Source organism: Benincasa hispida, chromosome 7, assembly GCF_027475165.1.
Source record: "Benincasa hispida cultivar pf3 chromosome 7, pf3_genome.v1.1, whole genome shotgun sequence".
Taxonomy (NCBI): domain Eukaryota; kingdom Viridiplantae; phylum Streptophyta; class Magnoliopsida; order Cucurbitales; family Cucurbitaceae; genus Benincasa; species Benincasa hispida.
Genome location: NC_143484.1, coordinates 5,396,549 through 5,421,640, shown reverse-complemented (window position 1 = coordinate 5,421,640; position 25,092 = coordinate 5,396,549). Strand labels below are relative to the sequence as shown.

General features: G+C 37.5%; 5 non-coding genes and 1 pseudogene across 5 annotated transcripts; all 6 read left to right on the top strand.

The window, feature by feature from the left end:
- The first annotated feature begins 9,251 nt into the window (after positions 1-9,251).
- LOC150034865 (signal recognition particle RNA) lies at positions 9,252-9,538 on the top strand (annotated as a pseudogene).
- A 386-nt stretch (positions 9,539-9,924) lies between these two features.
- On the top strand, positions 9,925-10,226 carry LOC150034864 (signal recognition particle RNA). Its single transcript, XR_016531003.1, has one exon.
- Positions 10,227-17,949: 7,723 nt separating this feature from the next.
- Positions 17,950-18,252, top strand: LOC150034863 (signal recognition particle RNA). The gene has a single exon (XR_016530994.1).
- A 390-nt stretch (positions 18,253-18,642) lies between these two features.
- LOC150034862 (signal recognition particle RNA) lies at positions 18,643-18,945 on the top strand. The gene has a single exon (XR_016530998.1).
- A 392-nt stretch (positions 18,946-19,337) lies between these two features.
- Positions 19,338-19,640, top strand: LOC150034861 (signal recognition particle RNA). Its single transcript, XR_016530995.1, has one exon.
- Positions 19,641-20,029: 389 nt separating this feature from the next.
- LOC150034860 (signal recognition particle RNA) lies at positions 20,030-20,332 on the top strand. Its single transcript, XR_016530996.1, has one exon.
- The last annotated feature ends 4,760 nt before the right edge of the window (positions 20,333-25,092 follow it).

The following is a 25,092-nucleotide window of genomic DNA, read 5'->3' as shown; positions in this document are numbered from 1 at the left end:
ATTCTCTTTCTGACACATTTCACAAGACTTGTCATCGCATTCCATCAGATACTTGCACATCTTCACAGACGGTCCTCAATTTTTTAATTTAATTGTTTATTTATTTACTTGTAACCGCATTCTATTTATCATCGTATTTTAGTTTATCACTGCACTTTACTTTTTCATCGCATTTTATCTTTCCAAACCAAGTCATTATTATTTTGATTACGGTCGCATATATCACATTGATCATCGCAATCCCCGTGTTCGACCTCAGATCACTCTGAGAAACTTGCGTTTGAATTATACTTGGTTCCAACACAAGAAAACTTGTGACACGTGCGTACTACATGAACACATACTATGAACACATATTAGCATCACCGCATACATTATTTTAGAATGTAGTATCGCATTTATTCACGTGAAGCGCATACACATCATCCACACATCATCATCCATACCATCACTCCACACATCACCATCCATTCTCCATTTTCTCCATCTTTGTGGTGGTATTACATTGCTTTGTATTACGCATTACGTTCCGTCCGTCGCAATTAAAATTCATTCAACAAGTTTTTGCAAAATTAAGTTTCAACCGAACAAGCGCGCACTAAATTTAAACACGCAAGTCTAAATGATCGTTTAGACGACGACTATGCTGTGAGGCATGAACGTCTAGACGATCGAAGAACAAGCTCTGATGTAACTTTTACTACACGATCGTGTAGTCAGTGACCAAGCAATGAAGCTTGCTGAGCTACATGATCATTTAGTGTGTGCACTTTCACTTTGTTGCCGAGTATCCCATACTCAACGATTACTTACCCATCATTTACACAATTTGACCAACGCTTGGTCTTCTTCTTCCTTGAAGTATAATGCAACTCCTTGCCTTGAAGCTTCATCACGAGCGACTCACACTAACTCAAACACTTTGAATTTACAGACTTGATAGCAAGTTAATATGCCCAAAAACGCAGGGGCCTTTACAATTAACTTTTAATGTAAAAGAACTAATAACCAGAGGAAATCATCCTAAAAAAATCCATTAATCCACATCCACAAACATATTAAACACGTAAACAGAATGCAAACATGCTTACACCCACCAAGAAAGTAAATTCTATTCTATACATCAATGGATTTGGAATATTAGAACTTGGCTCCGATACCAATTGAAGTAACTCTTATCAAAGAGCACCTATGAGTGGAAGCAAGATCGTTCATACTTCTATAAATAAATATACAAGCTAGTTATACATCTTCTAACAAATTACGACATGCTTCTATAAATAAATATAAAGGGATGAGAGACAGAATATCGCTCAGGCACGCGATTGTTTAGTAAAAGATTATACGATCGTTTAGACAAATGTGTGTGTACACAATCATTTAGACAAACACTTGAAGTTGTCGTGTAGTCTCTCGTGAGCTAAACAATTGGCAGTGTACTTTGAATGAAGCGATTCTAGCGATTCTTACAAAATGAAAACAGTTTTCATTTTATCCTTCAGTTAAGAAAACTGAATATAACCTCCCACTTTCACGCACGGTTAAGGAGAAACCACCAACAATTATCTCATAATTGTTTTAATTATAAATAAATATAATAACTAACTTATCATATTATATTTATAACCTATAGTTTTAATATCACATCATATGCAACATTTAAACCATAGTCGTTTTCTCCTTTACTTGATATAAATTATATTTACATCAAATTCCTCCAATTATTGTATCCCATACATCATGTTAACCATATCACATATAATTGAACCAGTTTAATCATATCATATATAATCAAACTCCCTTTTGTCAATTTGAACACTTCAAACTGACCCAAAAACTGATTCTCAACTTGAATCCATTGAGCTACCAAGGGGACCTTATGGACCTGTAACTTGAAGCTCCAACGATACGTGAATAGCTGACTAAACTATTTAGTCATGAGATTCACCATCCGTTAACTTTCGAACACTCCAATAAAGACTGACAGTTGCACTCTTCTCACCATAGATATATTTATGTGTCCATCGGATATAACCAGTGAACAGTATGATAACCTCTCACAGATGCTCGTAAGTACAGTTGGGCCAATTTACCGTTTTCCCCTGTACATCTAACTCCTTATGTACCACTAATCCCTCTAATGAACAATACATCATAGTCCTACTATGAGTAGACACCTCTCGGGCCTGAAAAGGTGTGTGGCGCCACAGCGTTCAAGTCCCTAAATCAACCCTTAAGGGAGCAATCGATCTACTTACCCCTAGTTTGGGGAAGGAGTGAATTCCATCTTGTGTAACTGAGTTCTCAGCTCCCCAATCAAACGAATCCCCAAAGCGATAGGTTTAAGTCGGTAATCTGGCCACTCCTACCCATGCAAATCAAAGGACCGCCCTCAAAGGCAAGAGTTCCCATCTCACTCAGGATTAAGGTCATGTTACCTATGGTCATCCTAGTGAATTGAAGTCTCTGTCATGAATGGCATTATATAACGAGACTAAACACTTTGTGGTCTGGTCTTATACAAACTCTTTTTTATAGGACACCCCCACTCGCATGTCTCCACATGAATGATCAGGATCAGACCATCTGTAGCACGTCACAACATTTGTAACTATCTACAAAGCGGGACACATCTGTAGTGTCACCAGGATAAAGTTTCCCTTCTATATCCATATACTACAGACCATTTTTGTAATCATTTAAGGTATGATCGACTTGTATGTCTCCACATACATGCTTAAGTTACAACGACGACCAGGGATCTTAGTTTATTGTTTTGTGGTAAAGCAATCAAAATATCTCATGTTTCATAAACAACAATGAAAAAAATATCTCATATTATTACATCACAAGCATTGGTTCAATACAGGTATTTACAAACTACAGGACCCAACGAGAGTTTAGGGCATCAACCTCAACAAAAACATCTTCTCCTAGTTAACACCTGTATGTCTGCTAAAGAAGCCTGAAATATTCTTGCTATTTCTTACGAAGGAACATCCAAAGTTAAGATGTCAAGTCTGCAATTGTTGGCTACAAAATTTGAAACTCTAAAAATGCAAAATGATGAGACTTTTGCTGAGATCAATGTCATTGATTTCTTGATATTGAAAATGATTCTTTTTTCCCAGGAGAAAAGATCTTCAAAGAACAGCTTGTTTGAAAAATTCTTAGATCTCTACTAAAGAGATTCAACATGAAGGTCACTATCATAGAAGAAGCTTAGAATATTTCCACTATAAAAGTTGATGATCTCTTTGGATTATTACTTACCTTTGAAATGTCACTTAATGACAGACATGAAAAGAGAAACAACAGAATTTCTTTGCAATCTTCAATTAACAAACACCCTTTTGTATCTGGAGAGGAACCTGAAGAAAATTTGGCTGATGCAACATCGTTATTATCAAAACAGTTTTCCCATGCTATGAAAAAATTTGAGAAGAAGTTTGGACTTTACTCTCGAAGAATTTCTACGAATTGTAACAATTTCGGGTCTAACTATCAAAGATCTCAACATGCAAAAAGGGACATTGACAACTAAGGGGGAACTGATATAAATAAAGATAAGTTTTTTGGATGCATAGAATGTGACAGATTTGGCCACTATCAGTCAGATGCCCAACTTATTTGAATAGATAGAACAAGAGTTATGTGATGACCTTTTCAGTGATTAGGAAAAAAGATGTCAAAGCCTTTGTTAGTTGCATTTCATTTGAAAGCTTTAAGGACAAACAACTCATTGATGAATTCATTGCTATTAGTGGTGATGGTGGATCCTGTGACTCATCAATTGCTTCTATATATCATGTTCTGTGGAAAAAATGATGTGAGGATGCTAAGGCTCTAGATGTTCAAAAGGGATGAATATAATCTCTTATTGTTGACAATACTCAACTCATGACTGTTATCTCTGATTTGAAGCGTGAACACAATAAAGTCAAAGCTGAGAAAGAATCAATATGCAAATTTGTAAGGATGCTTAATTTAGGAACTGATCATCTTGAACAAATTATTTCTAAAAGTAAACCATCTAGGGATTTTCGTGGTATTGAATTCTCTAGTCCCAGCTTCTCAAAAGGAAAATAGTATTTAGAGAAAGGGAAACATAAAATTGTTTTTGTTAGAGAGAAAAAGTCTTGGAAAATCTCTCAGATTGAATTTTCTATCCTTAGTCAACCTCAAAACAAAAATTATTAAAATAGAATGTGATGGACGTGTCATTTCTATCAAAAAATGGGTCGTATTAGACCCTATTGCTACAAATTGCATGGGTACATATCATAAATGTACAAACCATACTAGGATCTTTAAGCATGTCTACAATAGAAGATTAGGTTTTCCTACGGTTAAGCAAGTCTAGAAAGTAAAATCAAACCCAAATTGTTGTAATGTTTTTCTTAGATCTCTTTGTTCCTTAACTAAAGGTGATTGGTTTTTTAATAGTGGCTGCTTCTGGCACATGATAGGTGAAAAGAGCTATATTCCTGACATTAAGGTGGTTGGATCTGGTCATGTCACATTTAGTGATGGAGCTACAGGGAAGATTATTGGCAAAGGAAAATTAAAATATCTAGGGCATGTTCTTAATGATGTAATGTTGGTCGAAGGCTTGAAAGCAAATCTTATTAGTATAAGCCAATAGTGTGATTAGGGGCTGAATGTGAATTTCTCCAAAGATTGTTGTGTTGTCACGAATAGTGCTAAAACTTTTGTCATGACTGAAAAACGTTCATCTAACAACTGCTATCTATGGACCCCTACTGACTTAAAGCAAAGTTGTCTTGTGCCTAAGTAAGATGAATTTAGATGAATTTGTTCCATGGTATAAATGACTTGAGCATCTCAGTGTTAAAACTATACCGAAGGTTGTGATGAGAAATTTTGTGATTGGGCTTCCAAATATCGGTAGCTATAATGGAAGTACATGTGGAGAATGTCAAGCTAGGAAATAAAAGAGAGTGTATCATAAATAGGTACTCGTAACTACTACAAACCGTATTCTAGAACAAAGTTTATGCCTACTAGCTGCTGCCGGAAAGGGCAAAAAGGCTAAGACTGAGAATTTGTTTCCATTGCAACCAGGAGGGACATTGGAAGAGAAACTATCCCAAATACTTGGCAGAAAAGAATAAGGTGAAGCAAGGTAAATATGATTTACTTGTATTAGAGACTTGTTTAGTGGAGAATGATGATTATGCCTGGATAATTGATTTAGGCACCACTAACCATATTTGTTCTTTATTTCAGGGAATTAGTTCCTGGCGGCAACTGGAAGCTGGAGAGATGACGATGCTTGTTGGAACTAGGCACGTCGTCTCAGTTGTGGCAGTGGGAGGACTCCAGTTGACTTCGTAGAACAAATATGTTTTACTTGAAAATATATATGTTGTTCCTGGTTTGAAAAGGAACTTAATTTATGTAAAGTGATTATTAAAACAAAACTATTGTATTCAATTCTATGTAAATAAAGTGTTTATTTCAAATAATGGTATTAATATTTGTTTTGCTAAAGTGGAAAACAATCTTTATGTTCTAAGACTATTTGTCACACCCCACTCCAGATTACCCTCTTAACTTGGATGGAATGGTGACTACAGCAGTTACCAACCCTTTTGCTGGCACGTACTGCCTAAAAAACCTATTAACTTTTACTCAAACCCTGAATACATACATATCATCAATATACGAATATATTAACTTGGAACTTAACACATTTACATCGCAAGGTTTCGCAGCATTGTTCATACATGAATATTACAACTTAGTGAGCCCTATCTAGAATACTAGTCACTTAGACAGACATATGTGTACTAACTAATACAGGTTTTCAATTACATATCCTTCAACTTGTTTCTTTGATTGGTAGAGCAGCAGCAGAAAAGTCTTTTGGGAACTGACCGCTACCTAAAAATGAGAACATTTGAAAAAGTGAGCTAGAAGCCTAGTGAGTGACTTAATAAAAACATAAATTCCATGCTTAAACTGAAAGCTCGAAAACATAATATTGGAACAAAAATATACAAAGAAAACATGTACACAAAACCTTTAAAACCATCATTAAGCATCATTATTCCTTAGTTGAGAACAAGCATACATCGCTCTAGCTCCCAACGTCCATTACCGGCCAAGAGACCCATACCTCGGCCTCCCTTTGCTAGTATATAGCCTAGGAGACCCATACTTCGACCTCACTTTATCCTTAGTTTAGAGTGAACTACTAGATCTAACCCTCAACATCAACCTTAGTCGGGGAGAACCCTTTTGCTCAATCCCTCAACGTCAACCTTAGTCGGGGAGAACCCTTTTGCTCAATCTCTCAACGTCAACCTTAGTTGGGGAGAACCCTTTTGCTCAATCTCTCAACATCAACATTAGTCGGGGAGAACCCTTTTGCTCAATCCCTCAACGTTAAACTTAGTCAGGGAGAACCCTTTTTGCTCAACCCCTCAACGTCGTATTACCAACGTGCACGTGGTGTTTTCTATGTACCGTCAACACCTTCGGTACATTTATTCAGATACCTTCCTTACCTTCAGTATCCGGCTCACTTAAGCTATCAAGTTTTCAAAGAGCATTAAAAGAATAGTTTTCAAATATAGCATAGAAAACTCTTTAGGATACCTTCCTTACCTTCAGTATCCCCTTTTCATTTTGTTTAGAAATACCAACGCATGTACTTTGACAACCTTAGGTATTTAAAACATAGTACATCAAGCTTCATTCAACCTTAGCTTTAACCCTAACACATGCTTCATACTTTGTGAAATAAGTTGGCTTAAAACATACTGAACCAGCTTGTAAAAACCACTAGCATGCGTTAGACATGGAAAACATACTTGGAAAACCCATACACTAGTAAACATCATGAAAATGGAGTTACTAAGACATGCTAAAAGTATTTGGACAAGATAACATATTTAAATCATGTCAATCATAGTTTCTAACACTTAGCATGAGAATTAACTTCAAGGAAATCATAGTTTCTAAATTATTAAAACATTAATTCATCACATAGTCACTCACAGTTCGTTGGCCTCTTAACGGGTTATACGCCTCTCCTAGCTCTTCTTGGCCTGAAAGGACATAATTCCCAATTAAACTACTCAAAATTCTTAGCAAAATACCTCAAATAGTTCATTTACTAAAGGAACTTTCATCAACAAAGAAAGCTTTACTAGCAAAATCCTCCTCATGACTGAGATCCTCATGACCGAGATCAAGCTTTTCCTGGCAAACTATCATCCTAGCGATACTAACCTTACCAACGAGATTCAACCCAATTTCTAGCGAGATTTCCTTCTAGAGTGAGATTCTCATCACAAAATTAGCGAGATTTCCTTCATTAGCGAGATCCTCTTTCTCCATATGAGTTGTTTGCTTGTTCTTCCCAAGCAGCTGTCTGCTTATGCACAGCTTCTCTGTTACAACTTCAAAAATTCATAACTCAAAATCTAGCTCTCTTTTGAAGATACTTTCTTCTACAAACATGTTTAGAATTGAGTTAGCAACATTGCCTTAAAATTTCAGCTCAAAATTTCTCGTTGTTTAATCTAGAGATTCAAAACTTCATCATTGGCCCCAATTCAAGCAGTTGCCTGCTTGTTCAACAATTTCCAGTTCAAACTTCAAAATTATATAACTCGATTTTCAGGCCTCATCTTAAAAAGTTTCATTCTACAAGGTTTTTTATATTCCTCAAATTTTAGCTCAAAACGCTTCGTAATTCGTCCTGGAGCTTCAATTTTTCACTGATGGCCTAGATTCACCCGAGAAACGAACCATTCATCTTTATTTTGCCCCTCCGGCCTTATTCCGGTGAGTTTTCTTTCCAATAGCCCAGCCACAGAAAATAGACACACAAAGCTTTCGAATGCCACTGAAATTACACAAATAGCCTAAGTAGTTTGTCCAAACCGACCCAATGAACTCGACCTTCTTAATTATATTGCCGCCCAAAATCCAGCATGAACCCTCCTTGTGCCACCTGGCCCACTATTGGTGATGAAGGGCCAGGATTTAGCAAATTTCCTTTAGCTAACTTCACTCACAATATTACTTTAGTACCATACCTCATTAGATGGCATGGTCTCATTCATATGCTTATTATGTATTCCATCATCAAGCATGACCTTCCTTAGCCTAGCCGAGTTTTGTCCTACTTTTACCCTTAGCTACCTAAGAGCCTATTTCTTCTTGCTTCCATCTTCTACCCTTCCTAAGACATGGCTTCATTTAGCTCATTAGAAGATATCACATTACTTACTCTTCCTTGAAGTAATTAGGGTTTGGGTTTTACAAATTCTTCCCCCTAAAAGAAATTTCATCCTCGAAATTTGATCGGACTTACTTATAACCAGAGTTTCATAACATCCATTGATCGTAAACTTTACAACCTTCTTCTTTTCTTTCTTCTTTTCTCCTTTTTACTACTCTTCCACTGCACTACTTTGATATTAACTCTGTTCATATTAAGTAATACTAATATGTATGAACAACTTAGTCCTCATAGTTCACTTGTCACACCCTCTGGTGACTCTTCCATTCTCCACTGAGTCATAATATTCATTTATTACTAGGGTGGTCCTTTTCCATTTCCCAGCAATACCATTGGAACATTCTTTTTCAGTTATCATACCTTTGAATTACATCTAGCTGTGAAATCGATATTTGTGTCAACTAGACTTCTCGACTTGACCGAGAGCACTACTTAGGATGTCCTTTCTATCCATACTTAGGAGAAGACATTCTTTGTACTATAACATTTCCCAAACTATAGCTTAACATACAGTATACATAAGGATGTTCTAAACCTGACAACCATTTTTTTCTCCTTTCTAAACAAACAAAGTTAATAAATCGTTCGACCTCATGCATAAGAAATTTCAAATTATTTGTTATTCCATGCATTTCTTTATTTATAAAGGTCAATATCATTATTGGTAAAAAAAAATAATAATAAATCACCAGTTGTTAACAATAGTTTCACATCTTTACTTTCATATAATAATGTTCTCCTTCCAAACTTTCCATGGCATTTTTTTTGCATATAATAAATGCATCTATGGCGCCAAAGGAGATAATTTTATTCTTGTGACAACTTATACGATATACTTGTGGTGTTTTTTTTTAAAAACAGCCATTGCAAGTTTGGGAGGAGAACATTAACTTCCAATGTCATACTTGTCCCAAATTGGAAAACTATCAAACTACATAATTGCTTATGTATTGAAGTGTGAAGAAAGACCATCGTTGAGCCATGTAGCAAAGGCATGTAACCCATGTGGGAGCTTTAAGGTGGTTGAAGGTTTGTTCCTTCTACTTGGATGGGACTTGGAAGAGTTCTACTTGCTCGACCATTTCAAGACGGGAGTTGGACATTGCATTCTTGACGAAATCTTAGAGTGCATTGCCTCTAGATCAGAGGAAACTGCGTGAGGGTGGCTTTACAGAGCAACGTCACCTCCTATTCTCGTCAGTGTACGGAAACGAGCAAGTTCTTTCCTTGTAGGATGTTCTAAATGCGACAACCATTTTTTTCTCCTTTCTAAAGAAACAAATTTAATAAATCGTTCGACCTCATGCATATGAATTTTCAAATTATTTGTTGTTCCATGTATTTCTTTATTTATAAAGGTCAATTTCATTATTGGTAAAAAAAAATAAAAAATCACCCGTTATTAAAATTAGTTTCACATCTTTACTTTCCATTGCATTTTTTTTCATATAATAAATTTATTTATGCCGCCAAATGAGATAATTTTATTCTTGTGACGACTTATATGATATTTGTGGTGTTTTTTTAAAGAAAGCCATTGCAAGTTTGGGAGGAGAACATTAACTTCCATTGTCATACTTGTCCCACATTTTAAAATTATAAAACTACGTAATTGTTGATGTATTGAAGTGTGAAGAAAGGCCATCGTCGAGCCATGTAACAAAGGCTTGTAACCCATGTGGGGGCTTAAGGTGGTTGGAGGTTTATTCCTTCTACTTGGATGGGACTTGGAAGAGTTCAACTTGCTCACCCATTTCAACACAGGAGTTGGACATTGCATTCTTGACGGAAGCTTAGAGTGCATTTCCTTTATATCGGAGGAAACTGCGTGAGGCCGGCTTTACAGAACAACATCACCTCCTACCCTCATCAGTGGACGGATAACGAGCAAGTTCTTCTAAATCCCAATATTGCCTTGTAGGATGTTCTAAACACGACAACCATTTTTTTCTCCTTTCTAAACAAACAAACTTTATAAATCGTTCGTCCTCAGGCATATGAATTTTCAAATTATTTGTTGTTCCATGTATTTCTTTATTTATAAAGGTCAGTTTCATTATTGGTAAAAAAAATAAAAAATCACTAGTTGTTAACAATAGTTTCACATCTTTACTTTCCATGGCATTTTTTTTTTCATATAATAAATGTATTTATGGCACCAAAGGAGATAATTTTATTCCTGTGACGACTTATACGATATACTTGTGGTGTTTTTTTAAAAAAAGTCGTTGCAAGTTTGGGAGGAGAACATTAACTTCCATTGTCATGCTTGTCCCAAATTGGAAAATTATCAACCTACATAGACTTGGAGAAGTTGAAAACATTCATCAGTGATCAACTTCGACCGTTGGCCGCATCAATTGAAGATCTTCAACAACAAAATCGTGTATTAAGGGATTACTTGAAGCAACAGACAAGACGCATGCAAGACCAATTTGTCTACACAATGCAGTATATCAATCAGGTATTGGTGGGTATGTTTGCCTTGCCTCCGTTACCAGCCCATCTCAGAAATCTCTTGCGCTTCATGGACGAGAACCCCGAAGAAGAAGGTAGAGATGATACGCCAGCACAGTAGAACCTTAGGTTGTTGGGTTAAAATTATTTTGTAATTTTGGTTTAATTGTCCTTTTGCATCTTTTTGTTGTGTTTATGCAATCTATGTTAAAATATGAAAAATGAATGAGAAGTTATTATCACTTTGATCCTTGCGTTTGTCCTTAGCATACTTTATTTTTGTTCTTTGATTATTTTCTAAGTCTTTTGCTTAACTTAACCTCAATGATATCAACTATATGAACTCATAAGAATAAGATAGGCGTTAGGAAAATGACAAGGCTTGAACTTCTATTAAAAAGATTAAGTTTACTTGAGGACTAACGCAGGCATCCTAGACCAACGCATCCCATAAAACTAGACCAACGCATCCCATAAAACTCCTAGACCAACGAAGTTAAGTATCCTAGACCAACGCATCCCATAAAACTCCTCTATCTAGTCTGAAGAAAAAAACTATACTTTGAAAAAGGAATGAATATTAGATATGAGTTTAGTTGTAAAGGGTTCTCACCCGTAGTTGGATGCTCGCATGACACCCGTGGGGGCAAGCCAAAACGAAAGTGGGATACCTGGAGCAACGCATTGGTAAACAAGTACATAACCGTTTTCTTTTTATCCAGCATTTGTTTTTCAAAAGAAATAGCATCTAACGCATTGCTGGTTTAGACAAGATTGAAATGTTTTGAGAAATGAAAGGAGTTACGATGAGAAGCCTGCCGCATCGGAAACTAAATATCAGTCCTTTGAAGAAAAACGTCAATCTAAGTTATATTTTCCCAACTCTTATTTCAGCTCGAGACTAATATGATGAGAGGTGAAATTTACACATCTAAGGTAGAGGAGATAGCAAAGAATTATTTTAGAATGCTTGAGAACAAGCATTGTTCAAATTTGGGGGTGGTTGATTACTTGTAAAAATACAAGTTATCTTTGCTCTTAAGTTAGAACAATTAGGGTTTTTAATGATAAACTCTCCTCATTTTTAATAGAAATACATAGATTTACTTAAACAATAGCAATTTCATGTAAAAGAAGTTTATCACTAAAATCGCGGCACTAACGCACTACTTTGCAGGATTTCAACGCAATAACTGACAATAACACATTAGACAAGTGCCGCAGGAAACGCGCTAACACATGAGCCATGCGTTAGAGGGAATTCAATGCATAGAAGATTCATTGCTCTAGGCTGATTGTGTCACATCACCACTTGCAAGCATGGGCACCTGCAACAGGCGGCGTCTGAAAAGCTTCCAGAGGTCAGGCAGCCAACCAGGACATGGAGTTTAATGCTGACAAGGGCATGGACTTAAATGCAGCCCATCCTCCAAGTGGACGAGACCAACGCCTAGAAATACTTGAAGACCCTCTAGAATTAAGGGTTCAGAGAAATAGAAGCTCCATACTCTCTGTAAATTGTAGACTTAGTTTTAGTTTATACAAGTCGTACTGAGGTGTAAGATGATCGAAGGAGCTAAGAACCACCACCACCACCGGTCAGGGAGTGGAGAAATTTATTCTTGAGAAAGATACTCTGTCCTTGGCTCTTTAAAGTGATTGTACACAACAAGATTGAGCCAAAGAACTACAAGAGATTGTATTCTTTGGCTTGACTCAATTTCTCTCTTAATATCATTTCCATTTCATTTTGATTGAATATAGTTCTTTGTAAAGACTCATTGATCCTTTATAAATTCATATATTTGATCATCACTTTTGCTATTGTTTATCTTCTATTTATGTTGAAAGCATTAGTACTTCATGTATAATTCTGTTCCAACGCCTAAACCAACTTGACAACTTGGTGAAAGCTTCTTTACTTAGTTGTTCGAAAGAATAGCTAAGCCGCATTAAATAAAACGCCTAGTATAGCTAGAGATAGACTTACTGGTGTTTCTTGCATTCTATGTTAGACGCATGCTCCTTAGAGATAGGCTTGTATGTTATTTGCATTGAGAAGTGTTGAATGATGTCTAACGCATGAACAGAAAGATAAGCAACCCATCCCATTTCATCCACATTACATCAGTTGTGTGCAATTATCTTTAACCGGTGCGTCCACCTACTTAAATTCCATTTTCACATGATCCTTCATTTTCCACTTAACTCTATTGTATTGTCTTGCACAGGCATAGCATGTTAGTGTAAATAATACATTTCACATTTATTTAGGAAAAACCTCCTACTATAAGTACAACACATAATCTGTGTTAGTGAAATTGAATCCCTGTGATCGACCCTGGACTTGCTAGGAACCTAGATTAGATTTATACTTAGGTTTAATCTAGGAAAACTTGAACGTTATTATAAGAAGTTGTGTGCCTTCTGTGCATAATACTAACGCCCCAACGCGTTGCATTCATCTAAATGCATCAAAGCAGAACGCAACACTTAGACTTTATTCTTCCAATCTGTTTTACTTTATACATTCCTAAAGCATCTCACGATAGCAAGCGAACAAGTTTTTGGCACCGTTGTTAGGGATTCAGCAACAAGAACTAACCAGAAATTCTGTTTGTATTTGTTGTAGGGACACTTCAATTAAGGGAAGTATTACAAGCTACGCCTAGGCTTGTGAACGTGTATGAATAGAGAGAACACTCTTGAGGTCAGATACGACCCCGAGATTAAACGGACCTTCCGGCATAGGAATCGATCCAACCGTCGTCGAAGGTTGATGCAACAGTTACCAAACAGTAAGAAAGGGAAAGAGCAATGGCAGAAGAACAACAAAATCAGAAACTAGCTCAGCAACTGGCTCACGTTGCACAGAACCCAATCCTGATGGCAAACAACAGCACGCGTCCTATGAGAGAATACGCGTCCCCTGTGCTATATGATTTCTCTCTAGGAATCATATATCCAACGCCTGATGGAACCAGGTTTGAAATGAAATCTGTTATGCTCCAAATGCTCCAGACTGTTGGGAAATTTGGGAGTAGCCGTGGCGAAGATCCTCATGCCCATATGAAGCGTTTCCTAGAAACGTGGAATTCCTTTGTGATTCCTTAAATCACACCAGAGGCAATCAGGCTCTCCTTGTTTCCCTATTCTTTGCGAGGCGACGCAAAGCAATGGGTGAGTTCATTAGAGCCTGGGGAAATCACCACATGGGAAAAGTTGGTGGAAAAGTTTATGCAGAAATACTTCCCACCTACCACCAATGCGAGGAGGCGTCAGGAAATCATGAACTTTGAACAGAAAAACACTGAGACCTTGAGCGCTGCATGGGAGCATTTCAAGGGATTGGTCAAGAACTTCCCCAACCACGGACTACCTTTGACTATTCAGATGGAGACGTTTTATGGCGGACTAAACAGGGCATCACAGATGGCAGCTGGAGGACTGATGGACGAATTCTATACTAAAGCTAAATAAATATTTAGACCGCATTGCCAAACATAACATGGAATGGGTATATGACACATACGATGGAAGAAATGACAGGAGAAGAAGATCTCAGAACATTAACTCTGTTGATTCCAACGTGATAGCCACGATTTCTGCTCAAGTGGCTACCATGACTAGCCTTCTATAGAACATAATGCTAAGTAACGCACCAAACCAGCAGAAGGTGAATCAAGTGGAGGCGTTTGGGCAACCCATGGTAACCTGTGTGGGATTCGGAGATTTTCACTCATACGCTGAGTGTCCTCAAAACCCTCAGTCAGTATGTTTCATCAAGAATAACCCATTTTCTAATACTTATAACCCTGGATGGAGAAACCATCTGAATTTTTCGTGGACAGGAGGAAATCAGCAAGAGCACCACCGCCTGTCTTTCAACAAACGCATCAACAAATGTATCAACAGCATCAACAGCCCTTCAATAGAGGTGGCCACGCATCGAGTTCTGGAACTCCGCTGGAAAATCTATTGAAGGAATATATAGCCCAGAACGATGCAATGCTGAAGAGCCAGGCATCATCAATCAGAAACCTAGAAATCCAGGTGGGGCAGATTGCAAGCAAGTTGAAAAGTAGGCAGCCAGACATTCTACCTAGCAATACAGAGACACTTGGGAATAATAACGAGAAAGAGCAATGTCACACAGTGACGTTGGAGAGTGGAAGAGCCCTTGCAGAAAGAAAGATGAATCCAAGAAACAATTGTCCTTCAAAAGAACGCATTACATGTTCAACGGATCAGGAAGAGAGAACACCAGAAAATACAAGCCATTCGGAAACCAGCACGTCTAACGTGGGAAAACAGAAGGTGCCTCTGAACGCACCATTCCCCAAGCGTCTGATGAAGAAGAATGATGAACATCAGTTCAAGCGCTTTCTCGAGCTCCTAAAGCAGCTGCAAATCAACATTCCACTCATAGAAGCTTTGGAGTAGATGCCAACATACGTGAAGTTTTTTAAGGACATTTTGACGAAAAAGATGAGAAAGAAGTAATAGCACTAACGCAGGAATGCAACGCGTTAGTAAGCAACAAGCTACCATAGAAGCAGAAAGACCTAAGGAGCTTCATAGTTCCTTGTTCAATTGGAGGATTATATGTGGGTCATGCGTTGTGCGACCTAGGAGCGAGCATCAATCTCATGCCCCTTTCAATTTTTAAAAAAATTGAGGATTGGCGAGGCATAACCTACTTCTGTCACCCTTCAACTCGCTGATAGGACAATTAAGTACCCGGAAGGGAAGATTGAAGATGTTTTGGTGAAGGTTGACAATCTCATATTCCCAACAGACTTCATTATTATGGATTATGAAGCAGATAGGGAGGTTTCAATCATCCTTGGATGCCCTTTCTTGGCTACTGGGAAAGTTCTGATTGACGTGCATAAAGCTAAGCTAACCATGCGCATGGATAATGAAGAGGTGAAATTTAATGTGCTCAACGCATTAAAATTCCCAGACAGTTATGATTGTCAGCTAAACAATATTGAATTGACTAAAGAAGAGACTCGAGTTTGTGAAGTTCTCGTGTTGGAGGGAACCCTGAAGGAATCCGAGCCGCCAAGTCTGAGTGAGCGGCAGACAAAACCAACGCGTCCTTCACTCGAACAACCACTTGAACTCAAATTAAAATAGTTACCCGGACATTTGAAATACGCTTTTCTTGGAACTAATAATACATTGCCTGTTATCATTTCCGCTAATCTCACAAAGCCTAATGAAGATTCACTCTTGCAAATGTTGAAGAAACATAAACGCGCAATAGGGTGGACGCTTGCAGATATTCGTGGAATAAGTCCATCCTATTGTATGCACAAAATTAGGCTAGAGGAAGGGAAGACGGGGTCAATCGAGCCTCAAAGAAGGCTTAACCCCATTATGAAAGAAGTGATCAAAAAGGAGATTCTTAAATGGTTGGACGTGGGAGTTATTTATCCGATATCCGACAAAAGTTGGGTTAGTCCAGTTCAATACGTTCCCAAGAAAGGGGGAATGACCATGATAGTAAACAGCAACAATGAACTCATTCCTTCAAGAACTATCTCAAGATGGCGAATTTGTATGGATTATCGGAAACTCAACGCAGCAACTAAAAAGGACCACTTTCCTCTTCCTTTCATCGATCAGATGCTTGATAGATTTGCAGGTAAAGAGTTTTATTGTTTTCTCGATGGTCATTCTGGTTACAACCAGATTTTAATAGATCCAGAAGATCAAGAGAAGACCACGTTCACTTGTCCCTTTGGCACTTTCGCATTCAGACACATGCCCTTTGGGCTATGCAATGCACCAGGGACATTTCACGCTGTATGATGGCCATTTTCTCTGACTTCCTGGATAAGACAGTGGAAGTCTTCATGGATGACTTTTCAGTCTTTGGAGACTCATTCCAGTCATGCCTGGATAACTTAGAAGTCATCCTCGTTCGGTGCGAGGAAATAAACTTAGTACTGAATTGGGAAAAATGTCACTTCATGGTGACAAAAGGAATTGTTTTGGGGCATAAAGTATCCAAGGCTAGCTTGGAAGTGGATGGAGCCAAGATTGATGTAATAGCAAAACTTCCACCACCAGCGATAGTCAAAATGCTAAGAAGTTTTCTAGGACACGTCGGTTTCTATAGACGGTTCATCAGAAGCTTTTCTCAGATTGTGCGATCTCTGAGCGCATTATTGGAGGCAGACCGACCCTATGTTTTTAACGAAGACTGCACTAAAGCGTTCGAAACCTTGAAGTATGCGTTGACAATAGCCCCAGTGTTAATAGCACCGGAATGGACGCAGCGTTTCAGTCTTATGTGTGACCTGAGTGATGTCGCAGTGGGAACTATGTTAAGGCAGAAGAGGAGAAACTTGATACATCCCATCTCCTATGAATCCAAAATATTAAACGACTCTCAGGAACACTATAAAACTACCGAGAAAGAGATGTTGGTTGTAGTATTCGGTATTGAAAAATTTTGTTCTTACTTAGTTGGTGCATCAGCCACCATATCGACCACTCAGCCATCAAGTTCTTGATGAGCAAGAAGGACGCAAAGCCGAGACTAATAAGAAGGGTTCTACTACTACAGGAATTTGACATTGACATCCAAGATAGAAAGGGAATAGAAAATCTGGTGGCTGAACACTTGTCCAAACTTGAAAATCAAGAAATGCAAGTTCAGGAAAACGACATCAAGGACGCATTCCCTGATGAGAGCCTGGTTAGAATTGAAGGTAGGGAACCTTGGTATGCTGATATAGTTAATTACTTGACACCCAAGCAGTTCCCTGAAAACTTCAATTCCCAACAAAAGAAACGGCTAATCCATGACTGTAAGTTTTATTTCTGGGACGAACCGTTTCTATACAAACAAGGCCCAGACTCTATACAGTGTCGATGTGTCCTAGAGGAGGAGACACAACCTTAGTTTCACATCTTTACTTTCCATGGCAGTAATTACTTGAACACCTGTTGTTAACAATAGTTTCACATCTTTACTTTCCATGGAATTTTTTTTTTCATATAATAAATGTATTTATGGCGCCAAAGGAGATAAATTTATTCTTGTGACCAATTATACGATATACTTGAGGTGTTTTTTTAAAAAAAGCTATTGCAAGTTTGGGAGGAGAACATTAACTTCCATTGTCATACTTGTCTCACATTGGAAAATTATCAATCTACGAAATTTATTATGTATTGAAGTGTGAAGAAAGACCATCGCCGAGCCATGTAGCAAAGGCTTGTAACCCATGTGGGGGCTTTAAGGTGGTTGGAGGTTTGTTCCTTCTACTTGGATGGGACTTGGAAGAGTTCTACTTGCTCGCCCATTTCAAGATGGGAGTTGGACATTGCATTCTTGACGAAAGCCTAGAGTGCATTTCCTTTAGATCGGAGGAAACTACATGAGGCTGGCTTTACAGAGCCACACCATCTCCTACTCTCGTCAGTGGACGGATAACAAGTAAGTTCTACTAAAGCCCAATATTGCCTTGTAGGATGTTCTAAACGCGACAACCATTTTTTCTCCTTTCTAAACAAACAAAGATAATAAATCGTTCATCCTCAGGCATATGAATGTTCAAATTATTTGTTGTTCCATGTATTTATTTATTTATAAAGGTCAATTTCATTATTGGTAAAAAAAATAAAAAAATCACCAGTTGTTAACAATAGTTTCACATCTTTACTTTCCATGGCATTTTTTTCATCATATAATAAATGTATTTATGGCGCCAAAGGACATAATTTTATTCTTGTGACGACTTATATGATACTTGAGGTGTTTTGTTTTAAAAAAAAGCCATTGCAAGTTTGAGAGGAGAACATTAACTTCCATTGTCATACTTGTCACACATTGGAAAATTATCAAACTACATAATTGTTTATGTATTGAAGAGTGAAGAAAGGCCATCGACGAGCCATGTAGCAAAGGCTTGTAACCCATGTGGGGGCTTTAAGGTGGTTGGAGGTTTGTTCCTTCTACTTTGATGGGACTTGGAAGAGTTCTACTTGATCGCCCATTACAAGACGGGAGTTGGACATTGCATTCTTGACGAAAGCCTAGAGTGCATTGCCTTTAGATCAGAGGAAACTGCGTGAGGCTGGCTTTACAGAGAACCGTCACCTCCTACTCTCGTCAGTGGACGGATAACGAGCAAGTTCTTCTAAAGCCCAATATTGCCTTGTAGGATGTTCGAAACACGACAACAAGTTTTCTTTTTCTTCTAAACAAACAAATTTAAAAAATCGGTCAACCTCATGAACGTGAATTTTGAAATTATTTTTTATTCCATGTATTTCTTTGTTTATAAAGGTCTATTTCATTATTTGTAAAAAAAAAATAAAAAATCAACAGTTGTTAACAATAGTCACATCTTTACTTTCCGTTGCATTTTTTTTTCATATAATAAATATATTTATGGCGCCAAAGGATATAATTTTATTCGTGCGACGACTTATACGATATACTTGGGGTGTTTTTTTTTTCTCAAAAAGCCATTGCAAGTTTGGGAGATGAACATTAACTTTCGTTCTCATACTTGTCCCACATTGGAAAATGATCAAACTACATAATTGTTGATGTATTGAAGTGTGAAGAAAGGCCATTGCCGAGCCATGTAACAAAGGCTTGTAACCCATGTGGGGGCTTTAAGGTGGTTGGAGGTTTGTTCCTTCTACTTTGATGGGACTTGGAAGAGTTCTACTTGATCGCCCATTTCAAGACGGGTGTTGGACATTGCATTCTTGACGAAATCCTAGAGTGCATTGCCTTTAGATCGGAGGAAACTGTGTGAGGCTGGCTTTACAGAGCAACGTCACCTCCTACTCTCGTCAGTGGACGGATAACGAGCAAGTTCTTCTAAAGCCCAATATTGCCTCATAGGATGTTCGAAACACGATAACGATTTTTATTTTTCTTCTAAACAAAAAAATTTAATAAATCAGTCGACCTCATGAATGTGAATTTTGAAATTATTTTTTGTTTTACGTATTTCTTTGTTTATAAAAGTCAATTTCATTATTTGTAAAAAAAATAAAAAATCAACCGTTGTTAACAATAGTCACATCTTTACTTTCCATTTCATTTTTTTTTTCATATAATAAATGTATTTATGGCGCCAAAGGATATAATTTTATTCTTGCGACGACTTATACGATATACTTGTGGTGTTTTTTTTCTCAAAAAGCCATTGCAAATTTGGGAGGAGAACATTAACTTCCGTTGTCATACTTGTCCCACATTGAAAAATTATCAAACTACATAATTGTTGATGTATTGAAGTGTGAAGAAAGGCCATTGTCGAGCCATGTAACAAAGGCTTGTAACCCATGTGGGAGCTTTAAGGTGGTTGGAGGTTTGTTCCTTCTACTTGGATGGGACTTGGAAGAGTTCTACTTGATCGCCCATTTCAAGACGGGAGTTGGACATTTCATTCTTGATAAAAGCCTAGAGTGCATTGCCTTTAGATCGGAGGAAACTGCGTGAGGCTGGCTTTACAGAGCAACGTCACCTCCTACTCTCGTTAGTGGACGGATAACGAGCAAGTTCTTCTAAAGCCCAATATTGGCTCGTAGGATGTTCGAAACACGACAACGATTTTTCTTTTTCTTCTAAACAAACAAATTTAATAAATCGGTCGACCCTCATGAAAGTGAATTTTGAAATTATTTTTTGTTCCATGTATTTCTTTGTTTATAAAGGTCAATTTCATTATTTGTAAAAAAAAAATAAAAAATCACCAGTTGTTAACAATAGTTTCACATCTTTACTTTCCATTGCATTGTTTTTTGATATAATAAATATATTTATGGCGCCAAATGATATTATTTTAATCTTGTGACGACTTATACGATATACTTGTGGTGTTTTTTTTCAAAAAGCCATTGCAAGTTTGGGAGGAGAACATTAACTTCCATTGTCATACTTGGCCCACATTGGAAAATTATCAAATTACATAATTGTTTATGTATTGAAGTGTCAAGAAAGACCATCGTTGAGCTATGTAGCAAAGGCTTGTAACCCATGTGGGGGCTTTAAGGTGGTTGGAGTTTGTTCCTACTACTTTGATGAGACTTGGAAGAGTTCTACTTGATCGCCCATTTCAAGACGGGAGTTGGACATTTCATTCTTGACCAAAGCCTAGAGTGCATTGCCTTTAGATCGGAGGAAACTACGTGAGGCTGGCTTTACAGAGCAACGTCACCTCCTACTCTCGTCATATGATGTTCTAAACACAACAACAATTTTTTATTTCTTCTAAACAAACAAATTTAATAAATCGGTCGACCTCATGAATGTTAATTTTGAAATTATTTTTTGTTCCATGTATTTCTTTGTTTATAAAGGTCAATTTCATTATTTGTAAAAAAAAATAAAAAATCACCAGTTGTTAACAATAGTTTCACATCTTTACTTTCCGTTGCATTTTTTTTCATACAATAAATGTATTTATGGCACCAAATGATATTATTTTATTCTTTCGACGACTTATACGATATACTTGTGGTGTTTTTTAATAAAAAAAAAAGTCATTCCAAGTTTGGAAGGAGAACATTTACTTCCATTGTCATACTTATCCCACAATGGAAAATTTTCAAACTACATCATTGTTAATGTATTAAAGTGTGAAGAAAGACCATTGCTGAGCAATGTAACAAGGGCATGTAACCCATGTGGGGGCTTTAAGGTTGTTGTAGGTATGTTCCTTCTACTTGGAGATGCGACTTGGAAGAGTTCTACTTGCTCGCCTATTTCAAGACGGGAGTTGGACATTGCATTCTTGACGAAAGCCTAGTGCCTTTAGATCGGAGGAAACTGCGTGAGGCCGGCTTTACAAAGCAACATCACCTCCTACTCTCGTCAATGGATGCATGTCACACCCTACCTCTTGCCGGCTTTACAAAGCAACATCACCTCCTACTCTCGTCAATGGATGCATGTCACACCGATCATCTTGTGGTCCCCACTTTATTGTTGGTGGAATAAATATTCCTTCTGTTATGTAATCAGTCCGTCGAAAATGCACAACGGTTAGTTGTACACGTGTCAAAATCCTCCACGATTGCGTTGCTCATTTGCATCTTTCGATCGTGTGCTCGCATGCGGTGTTATTTTTATTACCGCATGTGGTTGAAATTCAGCTCTTGATCGATTGTCGCATGCGCCGTCATTGCGTTGATCGTCTATTCATTCCTGAATGATGGGCGCAATGCGACGTAGATGCGTTAATCTTTTTTTCTTGAGCCATGAACGCATACGGTGACTAGATTTCTTGCAAAACAGACTTGAAAGATTCTTTTCTACCATCGCAATGGTGTTAGTGGGTGTATTGACGAAAATTTATAATTATTGTAGTTCTTAACCTATTTTCATACAATTGACGCAACTTTCCTCTCTTTTAACCACAATATCTAAATAAAGTAGTATAAATAACTTGTATTTCTACAAGTTATCACACCCCCAAATTTTGATATATGCTTGTGCTCAAGCATATCTTCTACTAAACATGACAACCATCTTTTTATTCTTTCTAAATAAACAAATTTAATAAATCAATCGACCTCATGAATGTGAATTTTGAAATTATTTTTTCTTCTATGTATTTCTTTATTTATAAAAAATCACTTGTTGTTAATAATAGTTTCACATCTTTACTTTCCAAGGCATTTTTTTTTTTTCCGTATAATAAATGTATTTATGGCACCAAAGGAGATAATAAATGTATTTGCGGAAGTAACTCTGATACCAATGAACAACAACCAACTGATTAAGTCAAGGAGGCAAACAACAACGGATTAGGTAGGCCCATTTTATTACAACAATGTATCACTTATACAACTCCAAGACTTAATTACAAAGTTTACAATAACCACTGTAAAACCCTCCGGAAGTGTAACTGTGGCATGTGGCAGACTTTGACCTTATCAGCACCCTGGAACTCCTCACCTTTCACTATCTGGGAAGAAAACATGAAATAACAGAATGAGCTTCACAAAGCTCAGTGAGTGGTAAGTAACTTCTAGAGTTTAATTCAACTCATAAAAACAAGCATATCACAAATATGAGGTTACATTCAAACCTCTGCCTTCAATGAGTCTGTTCTCAACTCTATCTACGCGCACGGTAGATAGCTAAACTGATAACTACTTAGAATGAGTATGCTGTCTACCTACACACACGGTAGATAGATAACTGTTACTAAATACAATGCTTACTCTTTACGTTCCCTTTGTCTCCTATGTGCACATAGCTTTCCGCTCATGGGCTCAGAAGCTAGACCCGTCGGCCCTCTGACCATCCCAAACGAGGATCCTCCCACAGGCTCAAGAACTAGACTTCTCATGTCCCCTAACCATCCCATGAGGTTTTGCTTACGGGCTCAAAAACTAGGTCTATTGACCCCCTAACCATCCCGATCACATAATCTCATTCTCAAGCTAGATACTCATTCATAACATAAGCATATACAATTTACTCTAAAATATATGCAATTTACTCTAAAAGATATGCTTTAAGACTTAAAGAAAAGTACCACTCACTGATAACTTGTAGAAATACAAGTTATTTATACTGCTTTATTTAGATATTGCAGTTAAAAAAGAGGAAAGTTGCGTCAATTGTATGGAAATTGGTTAAGAAATACAATAATTATAAATTGTCATCAATACACCCACTAGCATCATTGCGATGGTAGAAAAGAATATTTCAAGTCTGTTTTGCAGGAAATCAAGTCACCGTATACGTTCATGGCTCAAGAGAAAAAGATTACGCATCTACGTCGCATTGTGCCCATCATTCAGGAATGAATAGATGATCAACACAATAACGGCGCATGCGACAATCGATCCAGAGTTGAACTTCAACCGCATACGAGCACACGATCGAAAGATGCAAATGAGCAACACAATCGCGGAGGATTTTGACATGTGTACAACTAACCGTTGTGCAATTTCGACGGATTGATTGAATAACAGAAGGAATATTTATTCCACCATTTTCGGAATTTCCATAACAATAAAGTGGGGACCACAAGTCAGAGAGTCAAAGCTTTCATCTATAGATACCCTCAAAGAATTCACTGAAAGATATACTTGATACGGGGGATAATTGATACGAGGCTATTAAGAGAGAGGCTGATCGGAGTGCTGATCGGAGAAGATCCGGGAAGAAAAGAGGCAAGGCCGAGAGGTGAGTCTCAGGGCGAATCATTCCAAATCCCCGTCGTGAAGCTCTGTACCTAGATCAACTCTATCGGTTAAGCAAGCCTGAGAGGGAAGCTCATCCTTCCATTCACTCCATCTACGCCGGTAAGCAACCTCTCCATCCAGATCGGTGTCAAGACATTGGCACTCTTCTGTATCTGGTTCTAACTCTTATTCATCAATTGTACTTCATCTTCTTAGTCTAAATCATTCACAACCATGTATCAGACACTTTATTTTATAATTAATTGTCATGATCATTCTCATTTCCACATTTCTATCTATTTCCGTTGCTCCATTAATCGCTTTCTCCACGATGTTTTCTTAATCCCTTGGTAATTAAAATGAATTAAATAAGTAACTTAACCTGTGCTAAAGAAATAAAGATGTTTAGCTAAAGCATGCTAGACGGCATCTTCACCTGTGAGAGCAGAAGTGAAAATGCCATTCTGATATGTCGAGAGAAGGTTAGAAGAATGCGTTAACTAAAGCGAGAAGTACTTCCAGAGATGGAAGCAACCTTGTGTTCACTACGTTCATCCCTGTTTCACCACAGAGATGTGGGAAACCTGGCCGATCACCGAGAGGTGTACGCCAAGGAAAAGCAGAACCATACTTATATCTTTAACACAATTAAGGAACTTGCGATGTTTATATTCATTATCCTTTCTATTTCTGCTTTGCACATAAGCCTTGCCACCGCATAATACGATCTTTGTATATTCTTCACAGTCTCAACCTCGGTATCTTGTATTATGTAACCTGTATCTTGTATCATCATAGCTTAGGTTTATTTTACCGCACTTTACTTTTATCGCAATTTACTTCATTATCGCATTTTTATCGCTTATCTTTACTTTACTGCACAATTTACGTTATTGCATGTACAAACCACCATTTATTAAATTGAAAAACCCCCGGTCACATATATCACAAGTATAACGTGATTAACCTAAAACAATCCCTGTGTTCGACCTCAGATCACACCGAGAAACTTGCGGTGGAATTATACTTGGTTCAAACACAAGGAAACTTGTGACAACACATAGTATACTACAAGATTCTCATAAATAACGCATATCTAGAAGTAGTATCACATAAATGGAGTGTGTCTGAATAAGCATAACACAGCATCCACATTCCATTCCCATTCCAAGTCA